This window comes from Peromyscus californicus, unplaced genomic scaffold (genome assembly GCF_007827085.1).
Source record: "Peromyscus californicus insignis strain IS unplaced genomic scaffold, ASM782708v3 Scaffold_12__1_contigs__length_115047231, whole genome shotgun sequence".
NCBI lineage: Eukaryota > Metazoa > Chordata > Mammalia > Rodentia > Cricetidae > Peromyscus > Peromyscus californicus.
In genome coordinates, this window is record NW_026294413.1 from 25254662 (window position 1) to 25273673 (window position 19012).

General features: G+C 40.7%; 1 long non-coding RNA gene across 1 annotated transcript; it reads right to left on the minus strand.

The window, feature by feature from the left end:
- Positions 1 to 6077: 6077 nt before the first annotated feature.
- LOC128107092 (uncharacterized) lies at positions 6078 to 18016 on the minus strand. The gene is made up of 2 exons (XR_008216953.1): positions 8864 to 18016; positions 6078 to 7058 (listed from the first exon to the last, which is right to left on the minus strand). It is a non-coding gene; the product is annotated as an uncharacterized LOC128107092 (long non-coding RNA).
- Positions 18017 to 19012: the final 996 nt, after the last annotated feature.

Sequence of the window (19012 nt, forward strand, 5' to 3'; positions counted from 1 at the left end):
CTGGAAGGCAATACAGGAAACTGCTAATGTATGTCCAAATGAGTACAAGGGTGATTACATCTCAAAGCAATTGACGTAAAATGTGTCTGATAAATGTGGCTATTGAAATTGTGAGTCATCAATCCCACTACTGTTCTTCTATGAAAATTATCCTTGCTAGATGGCCTAAGAGCCACTACGTCCCTTCTTCCTCCAAGGCTTGACCTACTATTCTCATTTCTGCTATCCAATGCAGTGAGAGAAATCTTGTCTGTGAGAAACTAGGGAAAAATAATCACTTGAATAGTGTATTTAAAATCATGTTCCCAAACTCTCCATTCTTCATATATAGATGCAGTCATATCCAGTTTGTAATGTCTAATTCTGACAGGAAGTACATTTGTTATCTTCTTTTGTCACTGTGACAAGACACCCAGTGGAAGTGACTTAAGGGGGTTTGTTGGGCTCACAGTGTCTAGGGCACAGCGCATCTTGGTGGGGAAGACTTGGTGTCTGGCCAGCTCCACCGGTGATGCTGGGTGCTTTCAGCGGCAGTTCCTTGCATCTGGAAAGATCTGGAAGCAGAGAGCTCAGTGAGGAATCAGAACAGACACAACCTCAAGGCCTGCCCTAGTGGCCTGCATTGGCCACCTACTCATGATGCCCCAAACGTTCTATTACGTCTCAGAACGGTACTATTTAGGTAGAAACCAAACTCATTAACCTGTGGGGGACATTTCAGACTCAAACAATAACGGAATGTTAATATTTAGAAATGAAGACCGTGGGGGTGGGTAATGATTGCATGGTTCAGAGGATGCACTGCACTTTCAGAGGACTTGAGTTTGATTCCCAGCACTCATTTCTGGTGGTTCACAACCACCTATAACTCCAGCTCTGGGGGAACCACCACCTCTGACAAACACCCCTGACACATAAACTCAAATACATAATTTTAAAATAATAAAATAAACCTTTTAAAAAGAGGATATTGGTTTGAAAATACTGAGAGACGCATTGTATCTTTCCAATAAAGTTATGCTACCTTTTTTATTTCAATTTCAGACATACCATAAGAAAACTACCCTCAATTCACTAGACTTTGTCCACGTCTGAAAAAGTCATCTGATACATTTATTTATTATGCAGTGAATTACGTTTAAAGTGTACACATGTAACCAGAATAATCACAAATCCCCACAAATCTTTGCTGTTTGAACTGCCCTATCAGTAAAGTTTAATATGAGTGCTTGACCAGCCTTCCAAGGCATTCGCCAGACTGTAACTACATATTGGAACTCCACATTAAAGCAGATGTTTGTTTCTAAGAGCTTTGCTCATAACCAACAACTGCATTGCTAAGTGGACCATGCCTGATGGTGTCTGCTCCTTTTCCTGCTTTGTACACAAATTCTTATTTATGCAATCATGGACTCTAAGTACCAGAGGAGGCCCAGAGGAATCCCAGTTAAGCCATCTGCTTCAACCCAACACCACATCAGATTACCCATGGCTTATTTCTTCAGTTTTTACGGATTTCCCGGAGCAAAGACTCACAATTGGCAAATTCTCCAGTTTAATGAAGACATTGTCTCTGGTATGTAAGTATAAGATTTCTTATGAGAACTTCAGACCATTTCTATTTCTGATCTCTATGGAAACAAAGACCAACTACTTAGTGTTCAACAAATAGCATTCCATAGGATTGGAAAAACTGCAATTATCCATAATGGTTTTATTCCCCCAATTAAGTTTCCCACAATCCTTTGACTCTTTATTTCCCAACATTTTTATTGCTTTGTTTCTTCTAAGTTGTTTGATATACTTTGTAAATGCCATGTAAAATATAGAAAGATACTAATAATACTAATATACTTATTAGTCAATCAGCTGTCAGAAGTTTTACCCCACCTCCTATGTCATGAAATTGAGACTACATCCTGCAATACGTTCACAGTAGGAAGAAAATGAAGCAGGATGCTGTAGGTCCCATTTACAGTTCTAGCTCTTGTTCAACTTCAGCTTGAAATTACTGCTGTTCAGAACTTGCTCTTCCTTACTTTCAGGCTGTTTGGTTTTCTCAGGAACAAATGATCCGTTAACCCGAGAAAAGGTGTTTCACATTCAACCCAAATTTAAAAGTCTTCTAACACTCCTAAGGTACTGCCTCAGCAGTGTGAGCCAACTGAACACCATGCTCAGCATCAGGTTGTCTTTCCATAGTCTTTCTGGATGGTGACCACTCCCAGGAACGTTCAAGTATGGATTATCATTGTCACGCACACCTTTGTATCAGTTCAGCAAGTGATTTTAGTAATCGTGTTGAAACAGAACCTTGAAATGAGAAATTTGCTTGAGAAGGACTCTTAAAATAACAAGAAAAATGAAAAGAGAAATGTCTTAGGATAATCATAATCTGTAGTCATTATCGAAATTTTCCATGAAAATTCTTGTAGCAATGATTGGATGAACCTAAGGGATTAGAAAGGCAATGATTAAAAAAGCAAGATAAGAATTACCACAAGGAAAAGACTAAACTTGATTTTATTCAAATGACACATCATTATTCCTACAAATATGAGCTCACCCCATGTTTTCAGTGATTTTAAATCGTGGGTCATCATCATAGGTCACATGCTAAGGAGCTGTGCCACCCAGTGCCCAGGAGCACAGGCATTGACGTCTTCTGCAGTCAGCTGCTAACTTGGCTACTTGAAGAGTTCTGTGACAATTTTTTGTGACCCTCAGCTAGTGCATTTCTTGGCATTTCTCCTTCATTATGAATGTGCATTTTATATTTCCTTATTTCACACCAAGCTTTCTTTGTAAATTGTATACAAACATTGACTTAACAAATGCTCATAAGCACCCAATAAGGCTGCAGTTGTTAAAAAAAAAAATTTGGTCATACATGGAAAATTGAAAACTCAGAATATTATCCAAATTTCCCACACAACTGAAAAATGAAAGATTGGGCCTCCAACCTTATGGTTCAGATTTTGACTCTTTTAACCACCACTGGTAGAGTTATAATTGAGACTATTAGATGCAAAAACATGTACTCAGTAAGTTATAGGGTTTGTGGGTTGGCTTACACGTGTACTGATGGTAGTGGGGTAATGATAATATTTATTTGCCAAAGTGAACAGATTGTATGTGATCCACTGTGAATTAGGCTGGTCTCTAGGGGTATGGTTGGAAGTGGCATTGCAATCTATAGGTGGAGCTCTTTCCTCTGATTGCATCTTTACCACCCACCCCTCCCATCCTAGCTCCACCTCCTCCACCATTGTATTGGGAGATATTGGATAATACTGGGATTTCAGCTATTGAAAAGAAACTTCACCAGGTCCTTCACAATATGTATGTGTGTGTATACATAGATAGATAATAGGTAGATAGATAGATAGATAGATAGATAGATAGATAGATAGATAGATAGATTATATTTTATTGTATGTATAATGTCCGTGATAATATTAAAGATTTTAGCAGTTAACTCAATAGTATTTGGGCAGAATCTATAGAGACCGATATTGCTCGTTTTGTACTCCTACTTAGTGGAGTAAAGTTAATGATAGGTGCTATATGAGGAATTGTTGAGAATAACTGATAAAATGTATTTTACCATATATAAGAGCTATTAAAATATATAGTTTAAAAGTTACTGTACTTTACTCTTAATTCTTTTCAAAATGTGGCCTCATATCACAATTTGAGTGAGATTTGTCTAGAATAATTTCACCCATCGAGCAGATTAGAAGAGTGAGGCCAGAGAGATCAAATGAAATTAATCACATAAGGCTACAGTTACTACTGGCATCTGGGACTTCATGCTTCCCTAGTGCTGTTGCCACAGTAGTGGCTGGTTGTCACTGATTCTCTGCTAGTGACTGCTGTTTCCTCCTTTTCTTCCTTCGTCCTGATCTTTGCTGAGACTTCATGCAGCTCCATCAAGAGTCAGGGTGATACAGTGGTAACACAGGGCTTGAATTCTGCCTCTGCCACTTGCCAGCTCTTTAAGGTCAACAAATTACTGTGTCTTTGGTTTACTTGTTGAAGACACTGAATAAATAAATAACTTGACACAGGTAAAGCATCTAGAGCAACTTCTGGCCTTCCACCGGGATGGAACAATTCTGAAGGAATTCTCTTTTCTACCCCCCTCCCTTTCTTGTCCCTTTTATCCAACGACACTCATGGAATCAGGATACCACTACAAAAGACATATGTGTGAGGCCAAGGTCTAGTTGGGCTTACAATTGCCAACTATGCTACTAGAAACAAAAGAGAGCCAGGCATAGCCACCAAGGACCTCAAAGGACAAAAGGAATGAGAGCAGCCAACAGAGCATCTGTTGTCAACAGTGTCATTAATACTTGTGTCCCTCCACCCTGTGGGAGCAATCATTCACTCCCTTAGTTCAGAAAATATGGATGGAGCACAGACTCTGTGCAGGGTTCAGTACTAACTACTGATGATATTAAAAATAAAAGAGAGTCAGAAATGGATTCCAACCTCCAACAACCAAAGCCTAACCTACAAACCCAGAAACAATAAGTAGATGATAGAAGCAGAGAACGTATAAGGAAAGAACTAAATTCTCTTCGTAAAGCATTCATACCGTTAATAAAAGCATCACATTTACTAGACATAGAGCTGGTGGGGTGGCATGACCACATTTGGAGATGCGCTATCTGTACCAAACACTATCTAGAAAGTGAAACTGGGTGAGTGGAATGTGTTTGCTTTTTTTCTTTCCCTTCTTTGTATTGCTGTTACAATGAAATGTCTTACAGCTTTTTCATGGAATGCTCAAATAGCTCTTCTTCAAGCAAGGCACTCACTGAAAAGGAAAATAATAGGGCAGACTAGAGATGCACATCTGATCCTTGTTTTTGCTAGTCCCTGAACAACTCATACAACTTCTTAGTGACTTCAGGTCTTTACTGAGTGGGAATCATGGGAATTATATTGATTATCGACTCAGTCTCAGGGTGATAAAGAATTACAATGAAATAGTAAATAGGAACATGTGGTGGTATTGTGTTCCCCAAAATATTGTACACCCTAATAAACTTATCTGGGGTCAGAGACAGAACAGCCACTAGATACAGAGGCCAGAAAATGGTGGCACTCACGCCTTTAATCCTAGCATTCCAGAGGTAGAGATCCGCCTGGATCTCTGTGAGTTCAAGGCCACATTGGAAACAGCCAGGCGTGGTAACAAGAGCCTTTAATCCCAAGAAGTAATGGCAAAAAGCAGAAAGGTATATAAGTCGTGAAAACCAGGAACTATCCTGGTTAAGCTTTTAGGCTTTTGAGCAGCAGTTCAGCTGAGATCCATTTGGATGAGGGCTCAGAAGCTTCCAGTCTGAGGAAACAGGATCAGCTGAGGAATTGGCAAGGTGAGGTGGCTGTGGCTTGTCCTGCTTCTCTGATCTTCCAACATTGACCCCAGTACCTGGCTCCAAGTTTGTTTTTATTAATAAGACTCTTTAAGATTCCTGCTACAGGAATGTTCTACAACATTATTTCTACAGAAACTGGGGGCTATATAAATGAAAACAACTGAGAATAAAGCACAGAGAGGTGGCTTTTCGTTACTGGTATTCTCTGAGAGAGAAATTGTAAGAGTGCAAAATGTAACATTCACCGACTAAAGAATTGCATCTGGATTTACCTGTCAATCAGCTGAAGGAAAGAACAGAATGGAGTTTCACAAGGTGAACCTGCTCACCTCAGCTTTCTCTTTTTAAGTGTCATTTACATCCCAACCTGGGACACTTACCCATGGACTCTTTGCCTGGTTTGCCCAGAAGCTAAGAGCCTGGACAAGGAGAGGAAGGCAAGAGACTTTCAGAAGAAAAGTCTATAGAAAGACCCATTCGTACACAGAATATTCAGGAATAAAAACAGTATTTGGAGGTCGTCACCCTGGGTGAGTACACATTCCACATTAGCTCTCAGCATTGCCTACTGTCGCTCGGATTCTAATTTGATTCCTACTAGGACCAGAGACCGTGCTTTACACATGGCAGAGATTCGGTGAACAGCACCACAAAATGGCTCTTAGAAACAGAAGTAATTTCAGGAGCTTTGGCAAACAAACTTTACACTTTATTTATTTATTAGTAGAAATAAAAATTTAATCCCAATTCACTTATAACGCTTCCTGGTTATTGACTCCATCCCCATATCTGAACATTTATTGTAATAACACTGCCATTTGTACATTTTTTCTAGCTATACAATATGTGAAAAAGTATATAATTTTTTGGAAATGGGGGCTTTTATGTGAGTTTATATGAATATGCAGGTGGGACTGCACACAGATGTGAAAGCCAGGGGACACTCTGGGTATCATTCTTCCATTGGCATTGCCTATCTTGCTTTTTGTGATGGATCTTTCATTGGCCAAGGGCTTGCAAATTAGGTGAGACATTCTGGGATTATAAATCCATGCCCCCATGCCTGGCCCTTTAACGCAACTTCAGAGGCTCAAACTGAGGTCTTCACGCCTGCAGAACAGGCACTGCATCGGCTGAGCTCTCTTTCTCCAGCCCCCTTCTTGGTCTCTCAGAGATACGATCTTACTACATAGTCCTGTTTCTCTGAGAACTTGATATGTAGACTATGCTGATCTAGAACTTGCAATGATCTACCTGCCTTTGTCTTCCAAGTGCTGGGTTTTCAGAGCAACATCACAGCTAGCAAAAAAAAAAAAAAAAAAAGCTAAATAGTAGTGAATTAAAAGATGAAGTGAGTGGCTGGGAAACTAACTCAATTTCACCATTGTCCTCTTTTCTCACATATATTATGACTTTTAGGCAGCCTCCCATGTGGTACACAGTAGAAGCTCCTTCCTGTGCGTTGAACCACCTGTATTCAAGTTGCGAAGGCTGGAACTTAAGCCCAGAACTTCAGTTACTAGGTAGACTCCCGATGTTAATGGATTCATGGAGTTCATCTTGACATCCCTGCTTCTCTAACAAAGGCCACTGATCACTCAAGTCATCCGTTTCATTGGAGAAAATGTTAGGACTTTATTGTAGTGCTGTCGGACACTTTGGTATTCCCTGGGAGAGAAAAAGTAAGAGTGCAAAATGTAACATTCACCGACTAAAGAACTGCATCTGGATTTACCTGTCAATCAGCTGAAGGAAAGAACAGAATGGAGTTTCACAAGGTGAACCTGCTCACCTCAGCTTTCTCTTTTTAAGTGTCATTTACATCCCAACCTAGGACACTCACCCATGGACCTGGTTTGCCCAGAAGCTAAGAGCCTGGACAAGGAGAGGAAGGCAAGAGACTTTCAGAAGTAAAGTCTATAGAAATACACATTCGTACATAGAATATTCAGGAATTTTTTTTAAAGCATATTAAGTATCTCTTTAAGGAGCTTAAAATGCTTTAACTGTTTTCTTGTGCTAAATGCCATTCCTAAGCCTAACCTTCACTTCAAAGAGAAGGCATAAAGAAGACTAAAATTCAGTAGTTGTAGCAAAGCAAAACACACAACTCACGTAAAAGACTCTGAGTTCTTCCACACTTTACTGAAGTCCAGACTGTCCTAAACTAATCTCTCAGTTACGGTGAGTGTTAACAGCAAACCGAGTGCAGGGCCAGGACATCGAGGCCTGCACACGTGAGCTGACTTTCTTGCTTGTGCTGCCAGCCTGAGGCTTTAGAAAAGAGAAACTCAGTTCTTCTTATCTTATTAATATTCAACTCACAGTACAAATTCCACAGTACAACCTTCAAAGACCCCAGTACGCACAGAGATAAATAAGGCAATGCGGAGCTGTACAGTTAATTTCCTTTACAAATAGTGGCAAGAAATCATTAGCATACTGGAGCTCAGCTGAGCAAGGTTGGGAGATGTAAAGCCAGCAGAACATATGTTAGCAACAGGAGGTAAGTCTAGAGGTGCTTTCTGAGTTGGAGCCCAGCACAGTCTGACCACATCTACTCTACTGTCAACATCGAGGGCCTCCCAGGAGTACTGAACAGCTTGTCAACTAAAAGAAAGGGAAAGTCTTTGGCCAGCCCCCTGCCCACCCTTGGCTCGACTCAAGCCCTTTCCTCCACCATTTCTGTAATAGGAAAACACAGCTTCCAGTGACACCCAAAGAACTGTTATGTGAGTTACCAGCTTTCATTAAACACCCGACAGTTGGAAGGTATCATACAACAAGATTTATTTAATAAAAATAGTTTTATTTTACAACTTTTAAAGTAGGCCAGATGATCCAAAGTGCATATTATTGTGGTAACTTCCCAAGGAAGGAAGGATATGTAAAATACAGGAACAGCTATCTTGAATGGATTCAAGCATTCTTCCCTTTAATTGGGTGGCCAGAGAATGAGTTGACACACTCAAAATACATAAACATTACTAAGTGCTAGGTTATCAGTGACGGTTTAAAAAAAAAATCAGTGTGTCATTGTCATTAATTATTTTTGTTTAGTGAGGATTACCATACATTATCTATGGCCTTCAATGTTCTCCCTCCCTCTTTCCCTTTCTTCCAACCTTCCTGTTGTTCTTTGTTTCTTTCTTTTGATTGGGGTGGCAGTTTTGTTTGAGACAAGATCTCATTCTACCAATTCTTCCCCAACTCTTGACTTGAGTAATCCTCCTGCCTCAGTCTCCTGAATATCTAGGACTATTAGAATATGCCACTATAACCAGCTGATAATTTTAATCATAACAAAAATGCACACTCCTGAAACTCTGATGAGGACAGTTTAAGCTCTGAAACATCAGTCAGCACTTTGGAATCTTGCAGTTCCTAGTCATCTTTATAAGTTATCACCCATGATCAGATTTCCAGGTCCAGAACATGTCACAAAAACAAGCAGAATTTCAATTACTCTTTACCTAATGGCATTCCCTGGAGTTTTTGTTGTGATTTATTTTGTTTTAAATTGTCTTCAATAAAAGCATACTTCTGAAAAGTCAGTATAAAACTGTATTGATGGTTTTGGTTGCTGGGATCCTAGTTAACAAGGAACATTTCAGATCTGTGGAAGGAAGGGGAAATTGTGAGTCTGGGTTTCTGTGACTCTATGGCTGGTAGTGATTCCCTTAAGCTCCCTGAGTATCAGATTCCTCTGAAATTAAAGAACAATAGTCAACTCCTCACAATTCCCACATCTTATGATTTCATAATACTTAGGATGCAGAAAAGCACACACTATGAATGTTTTTGTTTTGTTTTGTTTTTTGTTTTTTTCAAGACAGGGTTTCTCTGTGTAGCTTTGCGCCTTTCCTGGAACTCGCTTTGTAGACCAGGCTGGCCTTGAACTCACAGAGATCCGCCCAAGTGCTGGGATTAAAGGCGTGTGCCACCGCCCGGCGCTATGAATGTTTTTAAAAATGTAGTTCATTGGGAAGATGGGTTGATGAGGGCCAGGAGCCTGGATTTTAGTTATTGATGCCACTAGCCAACTGAATGACTAAGCCAAATTAAACCCTTTCTGCACGAAAAGGGAGGGCAGAGAAATTAAATTAAGGTTTTAAAAGCTGAGTGATTTCATGAAAGTTACTTATTAACCTTCCTCAATCCCAATTTTCTCATCTAAATTATGAAAACGCTTGACTAGATAGTCTCTGTACTCATCTCTAAGTTCCATTCCTTCGGTGTCAGATTATAAAAGTGTTTGGGGATCACTTCTTGGCCTTTTGGCAAAGATCAAGTGAAAAAAAGTGTATGGAGGACCAATGAGATGGTTTGGTGAGTTCAGGCACTTTTGCCTGAGATGCAAGCCTGATGACCTGAGATCAGTCTTGGAACCAACATGCTGTGGTTTAAATAGGAAATGGCCTCGGTAATTTTATGTTTCAACACTTGGTCCCCAGCTGGTGCTGCTATTTGAGGAGGGTATGGAAACTTTAGAAGGTCTAGCTCTCTTTGAGGAAGTCACTGGGAATGGGTTTGGAGAATTTATGGCTTCACTCTACTTCCTGTGTGTGTGGATAAAAATGTGATCAGCCAGCTTCCAGTTCCTGTCACCATGCGTCTTCTAACAATCATCATGCCTTCCCAGTCATAATGAACTCCATCCCTCTGAACCTGTAAGCCAAAATAAATCTTTTTCTTCCTTAAATTGCTTTTGGTCATAGGTTTTTTATCACATCAACACAAAAGTAATTCATGTGCCACGTAAAGGTGGAAGGAGAGAACTAAAATCAGGAAGTTGTTCCTGGACCACTGTAGATGCTCCTCACAGACACCATGTAACACACATGAGTGGGTGGGGAAATAACAATAGTAGTAGTAGAGAAGGAGGAGGAGGAGGAGAAAGAGAAGAAGAAGAAGGTGTTTGGCCATTTCTATTTTCAGAATTTGCCATATCACTATGAAGGTCCAGGAGCCATTTTCTACACTAATCATTGTAAAAACTGACTAATTATCAGCAGATAATTTTTGATTTATTAACATGTGGCTTTTCAAATAATATTGTCCAGGTGTTCCCTGGCAGGAAAAGCCAAGCTCGCCAGTGGGACACTTCACTCAGTTACCCTTCAGTAGGTGTTCATGGGTTTTCACTACACTCTTAGTGATGACTAAATCTTTGACCAAAGCATATTCCACTTTAAAAAACAAAACACTTGCCTGCTTTGTGCTTCTTTGCCTATAAAAGTGTGACCATAGATACTTACCTCCATTATGGAAGGGCTTTGAAGGTTTATGACATTTGCAAGGTGCACTGAGGTCCTGGATGGAAGGTGCTCCATCTGTTGCAGAGTGTAATTAACATTATGAGTTTACCAAAGAAACATAGGAGTCATTGTTAAAGAGCATGATGGAGGCTGTCTCAGCCTTTAGTCATGAGACACCTCTTATACAGAGGAAGGTAATAATTTATAGGCACTTCTAAAAGTAACTTGGATATGAAAAGAGTCACTTGTTTTTTAAACTCAGCCAAGTCTTTTCATTAATTAGAAGAGTAGCCTTCATAATGTATTCAACATGCTCCCTTTTCCTTAACTAAGAAGAAAAAAAAAACAAAAACAAGTATCATATTCTAAAGGAAGCGATGGAGTTCATGACATTCAGAAAAAGTGACATTCACACAAATTAGGCCAACTGTATTTTAGGAAACTGTCATGTCTGGAAGTTTCTGTCCCTTTGGTGGAGGGGGAAGAGAATCTCCCTCTACCATCTTCTTCATGTTCTTCGGTTCTACAACACACTAGGGCAATGTCAGGGCGAAGGGAGACCCACTGCAGGAACCTAAGTCTCACTGTGTGACAACAAATCCCAGCACCTCTCCAGGAGTCAGGAAAAGCCCTGGGTAAAGGCCCAGAGATCCAGAAAATGACCACCAACCAGTTCTTCTGATAGCTTAGGCCATCAGTGTCACATACAATGAGGAGTTTAAAAGACTCTTGATGCTGCTTCTGCCTCTGCTGAAGCTGACGAGGCTAAGAGGGGAGCAGTTATTCTGATTTGATGACTCACAAGCAAGCCTTAGCTACAGGCCGATGCCTCCATCTCCAAGAAGAACGTAAAATACCAAGAAAATATCTGTTCCTATTCTAGACATATATTTTTTCAGGGCTGAGGGAGAGTTCCAATACCAGAGACATGAATAGATGATTAAAACAGTCAGTAGTGTGACGCACACCTGTGATTCCAACACCAGAGAGGCTGAAGCATCCTGTCTTGAAAACAAAATAAAGGTCTGTCTGGAGAGACGGCTCAGTGGGTAAGGAAGGGCACGTGCTCTGCAAGCATGGAAACCTGAGTCTGAATCCCAACACTCATGTAAAAACACCAGATATGGCTGCCTGTGCCTGAAACCCCAACACCCTGTCAGATAGAGACCAAAAGCTCACTAGAGCTGCTGATGACCAGCCACGTTCTAGATTCAGTGAGAGACTGTCACCTCACAGTCACAAAAAACAAGTTTCACTGGAAATTTTTGAGAAATTAAATCGTCTTCATTTAACAAAATATTTTCAAAAACAGTTTAAAGTAATAAGATGAAAATAATAATAGAATGAAAATTAGTACAGCTAGCCCATTAGTTTTCATCATGTTTCTGAAATTGTTCTATTTATTAGCATAATGTGTATGTTACCAGTGTCTGTAAAATTACTCCAGTGAGGGCTCTAGGAGAAGAAGGAAACAAAAGGGAAACACATAAATCTGTGGGACAGGGGAACTCTTGTATATGATGTTAATAGTGGACACAGGACACACCTCTGTCAGAACCTGCAGAAGCAGGCAGATGCCTGAGTGAGACAGGACGTAAAACCAAACTCTAGTTAATAAGCTATCACTGTGCAACTGTACCAAAATAGAAAACAATGTCAATGTAATAGGAGAAATCACTGAACTTGCTTAATTTTTCTAAGAACTGGCAGTGGTTGCACACGCCTTTAACCCCAGCACTTGAAAGGCAGAGGCAGGCAGATCTCTATGAGTTCAAGGCAGGTCTGGTCTACAGATTGAGTTCCAGAGCAGCCAGGGCTACACAGAGAAACCTGTCTCAAAAAAATCAAATAAATAAATAAAATCATCATCTCTTCAAAAAAGGGAAGGAAAACTTCGATGCTACTTACATATGCATCCAATTTAAGTAAAAGGAAGCCAAGGGAAGATTGTATTTAAAAACAAAAAACTTATATCCCCTTACCACAGAAACAATCACCAAAAATCAAGCCTGATTATGACTACTTCTTTAATGGATGGATACTAAGGAGTAAGAAGTTCTTAGTTTCTTCTGAAATACAAAAGGAATTAAAGTTGTAAAGAAAGTATCAGTGATGACCACCATGAAATTCACACCTGTCCTTCAACCTCAACTAAAGTATAAAATAGTTTATGTCATATAAGACATCACTATCTTGGGCAGTATGTAGTTGGAGGTTACAAGGGGCAGAGAGTGCTGCTAGCCAATCAAACAGACAACAGAATTCTGGATGATAGATACTTTTTTCCACTTCCTATTCTGAGAGTCGCATAAAGCAAGACTACAATATCATGGGGAATTGGAAGTGATATCCTCTAGGATAGGTCGTCTAGAGCAAGTGGTTCCAGGAAGGGAGGTGTGATGCCACTCCATACTGATGCAAGGCCTTTCCAGCCTGAGTCATCTCAACCGCAGTTCACTTAGGTCGTCAAAGCCAGTACCAATGACAAAACAGAAATTGTGTTGAAACTTTGATCACCAGAGTCTCAAACCTGAAAAGCTTGTACTGGCTGCCTCCATTTGGAAAGAGACACCTTCAAGGTCTTTCTTTCTCTAGATAGGACTGTCTTTGGAACTTGAGGAGTGACATTGCAGAGTCACTCAGGTGTGACCACCTCATGAAAAATGAAGAAACTTCCTAAATGTAACTGACAGCTTACCCAGGGATAACTTCCTTTTATACTCAGAAACAAGTCTTGGTTACCCACTATCCTACACTTCTTCCTGGACCTCAGGCATGCCTGCTCCATACCCCAGCTCTTGACAGTGATTTGAAGAATAAGTCCATCAATGCTGCTCTATACAGCTCTACCCTTGCTGTTTTTCTTGTGGTTCTGTCCATGATACCACTGATATATCCATTTTTCATTAATAAAACTGAGTGTTGTTTAATGTAACCCCACTTCCGCAAAAAAAAAAAAAAGACCTATTAGAAAAGTTTATAAACTGCCTCTTTATCTTATTTAGTCCTCATGCCCATTCAAAACTGTTTCATTTCCCTGTTCTCATTGTATAAAGGGGGAAAACAGTGGATCAGAGTGAAGAACTGAGCTACCTGAGGTCACATAATAAGTGAGGGAACACAGCCATCGCAGCACCATTAACGAATCATGATGTCACACTGTTCCCACTAGGCCCCTATCTTTAAAGAGCTTGTTCTAGATTGTTGTACAATGATCTCCCACCAATAGCCCATAGAGCGTTGGTGTGATCTCCATTGAATTCAGTCATCCTTCATTAACGCCTTGTGTTCTTATACTCATTCACTCCCTCACTCATTCACTCACTTAACAACACAGTCAACAGGTACGTGTGGAACTTAATAACATAAACTAGATTTCTGGCAAGGCTCTGAGATGATGTAAATAATAAAAGAGATGTGGTCCCTGGTCTCATGAGATTTACAGTTTAGCCAGAAAAACCAATGAATACCAATCACGCAAACGACTGTCTAAATCAAACCTTCCTAAATATCACAAAGGAAAGCATTAATGTTTGAGGAAGTATAAAATAGAATGAAATCGCCTGGTGACACCACAATTGGGCGTGACCAACAGAAGTTTGAGTTTCTTATGTTTGTTTGTTTGTTTTCATTGGGTCCACCTTCTCCTGAGCAAGTTGAAACCTGCCAATTTTATATGTCACCTTCTGAGGACAAGGCTCCCTATGTCTTTGAAAGATGTGATTAGCTAATCTAGGAAATTCACTATTGTGCCGATATGCTGGAGGGAAAGCTCCTGATGATACCTTTGGAAGACCCTCTTCTCGTGTCAGAGGAGATAGCAAGCCCGCCAACATCTGCAGACCTTTGTCTCTGGCTGGGGGAATGTGAGGCCCCTTAGGGTAGGAAAACCTATGGACCAGTGTTTCATGCCTCAGTCAGCTGCCTCCTCTATCTTTATTAAGGTCATTCCTCACCATGATCTCTGACTATGTTACCAACACAAAGATGTAAACTTATTGGTTCATTCCAGATCTGCCCACTAGCCTGTAACTAGAAGAAAGTCCCTAAGGAAAATCACAGTGACTCACCTTAGTGGTAGTGACCTGAGGCCACCTTTTGTAAGAACTTCATGGAAGATCTTCATAGTTATCTCTTGGCTTTGGGCCACCTAATGAGATAGTCTTTATTGGAGTTATAAAAGACAGATGTAACCAGAATGATATTGATCAGCTAGCAAGCAAGATGCCCCCAGGCACAAGTGGGAGGCAGCAGCAATTGAATTCTAGTGTCCCTCTTTGAGAGTCTCCATAATGACACCCATTTCACAGGTGTTACCTGTGGGGCTACCCATTAGTCTGTATTGTGACATTTCTGTAGTCACAACAATATCCTTGCTTCCTAATCAAGATTTATGTCCTTTTAACCATCTGTCTAAAACATATAACTCACATCAACTGAAAAGTCAGCCAGTACAAGTACATTCACTGACAGGAATAGCTGGATACAGATATTCTCAAATAAAATGCCCGGACTTATCTTTCTGTTTTTCTGGGCCTTGTTTGTCTTATGACTAACATGAAGGACACGTTGGCCTATGTGATTTTTTTCAGTTCCTATAATATGTTACTATAATGATTTATAAAGGTTTAATCAATGATTATGACTCGTAATGATGTGTTTCTCCCTCCAACTCCTCCCAAGGCAAGCTATGTAGCACAGTATTTTATAAGCATCCTTCCTTCGCCAACTCTCCATCCCTCCCTGTACCTTCTCCGTCACTGCCCTATTTTCGCTTCTGTCCTTCCTTCACATTAAAACTTTCCTGCATTCCACCTCTTCTATTGCAAGTTATTTAAATGTGTTTCATGTATAATGTGTGTGTGTGTGTGTGTGTGTGTGTGTGTGTGTGTGTGTGTGTGTGTGTGTGTGCATATTCTGTTAGTTTGACTGGGAAAAAGTTCTGATCTACCTCTTTTGCCAGGTTTTTATATTTTCTTTTATTCAGAAATAATTCAATTGTACACAAATAATACAGAATAAGGCCACAGGCATTCATTTACTCAGAGCTCAAACTTACCATGTGCTAACATCTTTCCATTTTCCATAAATCTCTTTTAACAAGGCCTATCACAGGCCAAATTGAGTACCCAACCTTTATCCTGTCTTCTTCCCTAGGGAGGAAGAATGTTCTTCCAGTCACGATTTTGGAGGGATTTTTGTTTGTTTGTTTGTTTTTTAAAGATTATATCTAATTGTCTTTAATGGTGGGGTGTGTACATGTGAGTGCAGAGCTGAAGGGTGCCAGAGGCACCTGATTCCTTGGAAATGGAGTAAGAGATGGCTGTGGCCCAGTGGACACAGGTGCTGGGAACTGAACTCTGATCCCCTGCTGGAGCAGCACTCACTCATAGTACTTAGACTGCTCTTCTTTCACTTCTAGCTCATATGTATTTACTCAGAAATGTAAATTAGTATTTGACTGCATCACATGCCGTGTGTATTATTTTATCTATTCTTCTATGCGACGTACTAGTTTCTGGCACCAACTCTGTAGAGAACATGTAGAACCAGTTAGTTCATTTATGCTCTTATTGCCATTATGTGAGCAGACCATAATTTACTGACTCACTCAGGATTAGACAAACTGGAGTAGACAAACATACATTTATGCATTTCCAATTGTATACTTTTACAAACAGCACTCCCAAGAAATATCCTCAAACACTTCCTGCAGATGAGCATTTCCCTCAAGGGTGGCTGCCTATGCATACACTGGGTCCCAGATGACTAAACAACATTAAGGGAAATTTAAGAATTCATATACAGAATATGTAAGAAATTCCTAACCATAAAAGAGAGAAGCAGATGATCCAATAAAATTGATGAAGGTTTTAGAGATTTATCTTTAGAATAAAGATAAATGTCAAATAGCTGTTGAATATTAAAAATTTGTTCTACCCACTAGTCATCTAAAGAAACTAAAATGAAAAAGAGAGAGAGAGAGAAAGAGAAAGTGGACCGTTATCTCAAACATATCAAAGTGGCCAAAATGAAGAAGCCTGAAAAGAATGCTAGGGCACGGGTTCGGGGACTCTCCATGGGGGGGGGGGGGGGTGACAAAGTGGCCTTCTCTCCCTGGACCTTGGTTATTCATGCATAAAATAAAGGTGATCTGTAAGAATCCTTCAAGGTCCAACATTTCCGAAATCTCTTTCTATTTGACTAAATATGATGTTACAAGGACACATGTGGAGATACAGGAAGAAAGACAGATTATCTATCTCATTCATTAGGTCACGTTCTGCTTAGGATGGGTATAACCTCTTCAGGTGTACATTTGTGGGTATCTTTCTCCAAAAACCTTTATGTATGATGAAGTAACTATCAAGTTGCTGTCCTCAAAGAATTTATGGGAGAATGAAAATAGAAACTCCTCAAGAGATAACTATATCTGCAGAAATAAATGTTGTGATATGGAATAGTAAGGGAGTGATGGGAGGCCTTATCCCTAGACTGGTAGCTCACAGACTTCTTGCAGGCGGAGAGGCCCCTGCCAGGTTTAAGAACAGGCAATCATAACCAGATGAAAGCAGCAGCAGAATGAAGCAGACCCTGAAGTAAAAGAGAGTTTGGAAGACTTCAAAGACAGTAGCTGAAAGACACAGAGGGTCGAGGTAAAGAATTCAGGAACATACAAGCTTTGTAAGCAATACTCAAGAGTTTAGATTCTATCCTAAGACCAAGGGGTAGCCATGGGTAGCTTGAAGGAGAATGCACAGTTGAATCATAGCTCAGAAAGTTCACTCTTGAAGACGGAGGACAAGACAGTAAGCAGGAGATGGAGCTGAGTTGTGTGCCTGGTCTGACAGATTTTGGAAGTGGCATGGCGGCAGGGGCAGGGGGTGGGGGGACACTCTCCATGGCCAGCTTTGACTAGATGTTTGAGGAAGAGGAGGCCTCGGGAGAGCTTTTAGGCGTATAGCTTTAACAATGTGGTAAAGAGATGCTATTCACACAGCGGGTCACAGGTCACAGAGCAGAGAGAGGTGTGAATCTCATGACCCTGTTGTGCAGCTGGCGTGTGGGGTATCTGAGAGATAGAGAGTGCAGATGGAGTCGGATAAAGGATGCTGAAACTCAGAGCAGTATTGCCTCCAGATTTTGACTTGAGCATCACCACCATAAAACAGGGAGTTGAAACTGCACTAGTAAACAAGCTTATCTAGCAGAACATCTAGAGTGAGACTTAAGGGCAAAGGAAAGTGAGAAGTTATCTGAGCTGTAGAAGAAAACAACAGAGTACAGTCCGATACACACACGCGCATACACACACACACACACACACACACACACACACACACACACACACGCACGCACGCACGTGCGCACACGGAAAGGGGGACTACATGTATGAATATATGGAATCAACAATCCTACATGAATTTTCTGCCCCTTAATGTGGTTGCTGTCTTTCTTAAAGTTTGATCTTAATGCTGATGGCTTTTCAGGGAAGTCTTGTGATGTCTTAGGGAATTAGCCTCTCCTAGTGTTGGATGAATGTATGGTTGTACTTGGGCACCATGGTGGTCTCTGGAGAATCTACCCATAATTTTGGCAGTCTATTAGAAGCATCTATCAAGTAGGCAGGTCACTTCTGGGTTCCTTGTGCTTGTTTCTCACATCTGCTCTGTCTTAATGCAGGAGGCAGGCACCAACCAGCTTGCTGAGGAGTATCAAGCAAGAGCGTGATGATGCCTTCAGAGAGGGAGGAAAGCTCCCTTCTTAACATCCTTGGAAGCTTCCAACATGTAGACTGCAATGGTGCACTTAGGAATTTAGGCAAACATAGGGTTATCCCTCCAATTTTAGAAGAAAAAAAAACAGTAGAGTCATTAGAATTTGTGCTGAGATCTGGCACAGTATGTATCATGTATTATTGCCTTGGATGGTGTACTCTCCCAATGACTATGTGTGCACTGTCAGCTCTGAACTTTCCCCAAAGAAGAGGGGGCCTGATATTGCCTGCTTCTACCTCCTCCCCAACACTCAGGTATTCTCCAACTGGTACCATTTATACTCTGAGGTTTTAATCATCTACTTACTAACCAAGCCTGTATGTTACTGTCCAATTAAAAATAAGTATAAAGACAGAGCAAAACCTCTGGGGTTGGTGTGTTACCTTCCTAGCCCAGGTTGCACAAATAACAGTGCTGGTGACTGCAGAAATGCTCTGGGAAGTGTGCCTTGGGGAGATCAGCAGAGAGAGGACAGCATAAAGCAAGGGACGGGGGGGGGGGGGGGGGGGGGGGGGGTGAAAATGAGGTCTCGGGGACACGGAATCCAGTGCCCTGTCTCCTGCAGATATTTCAGAGAGAGGAAGAG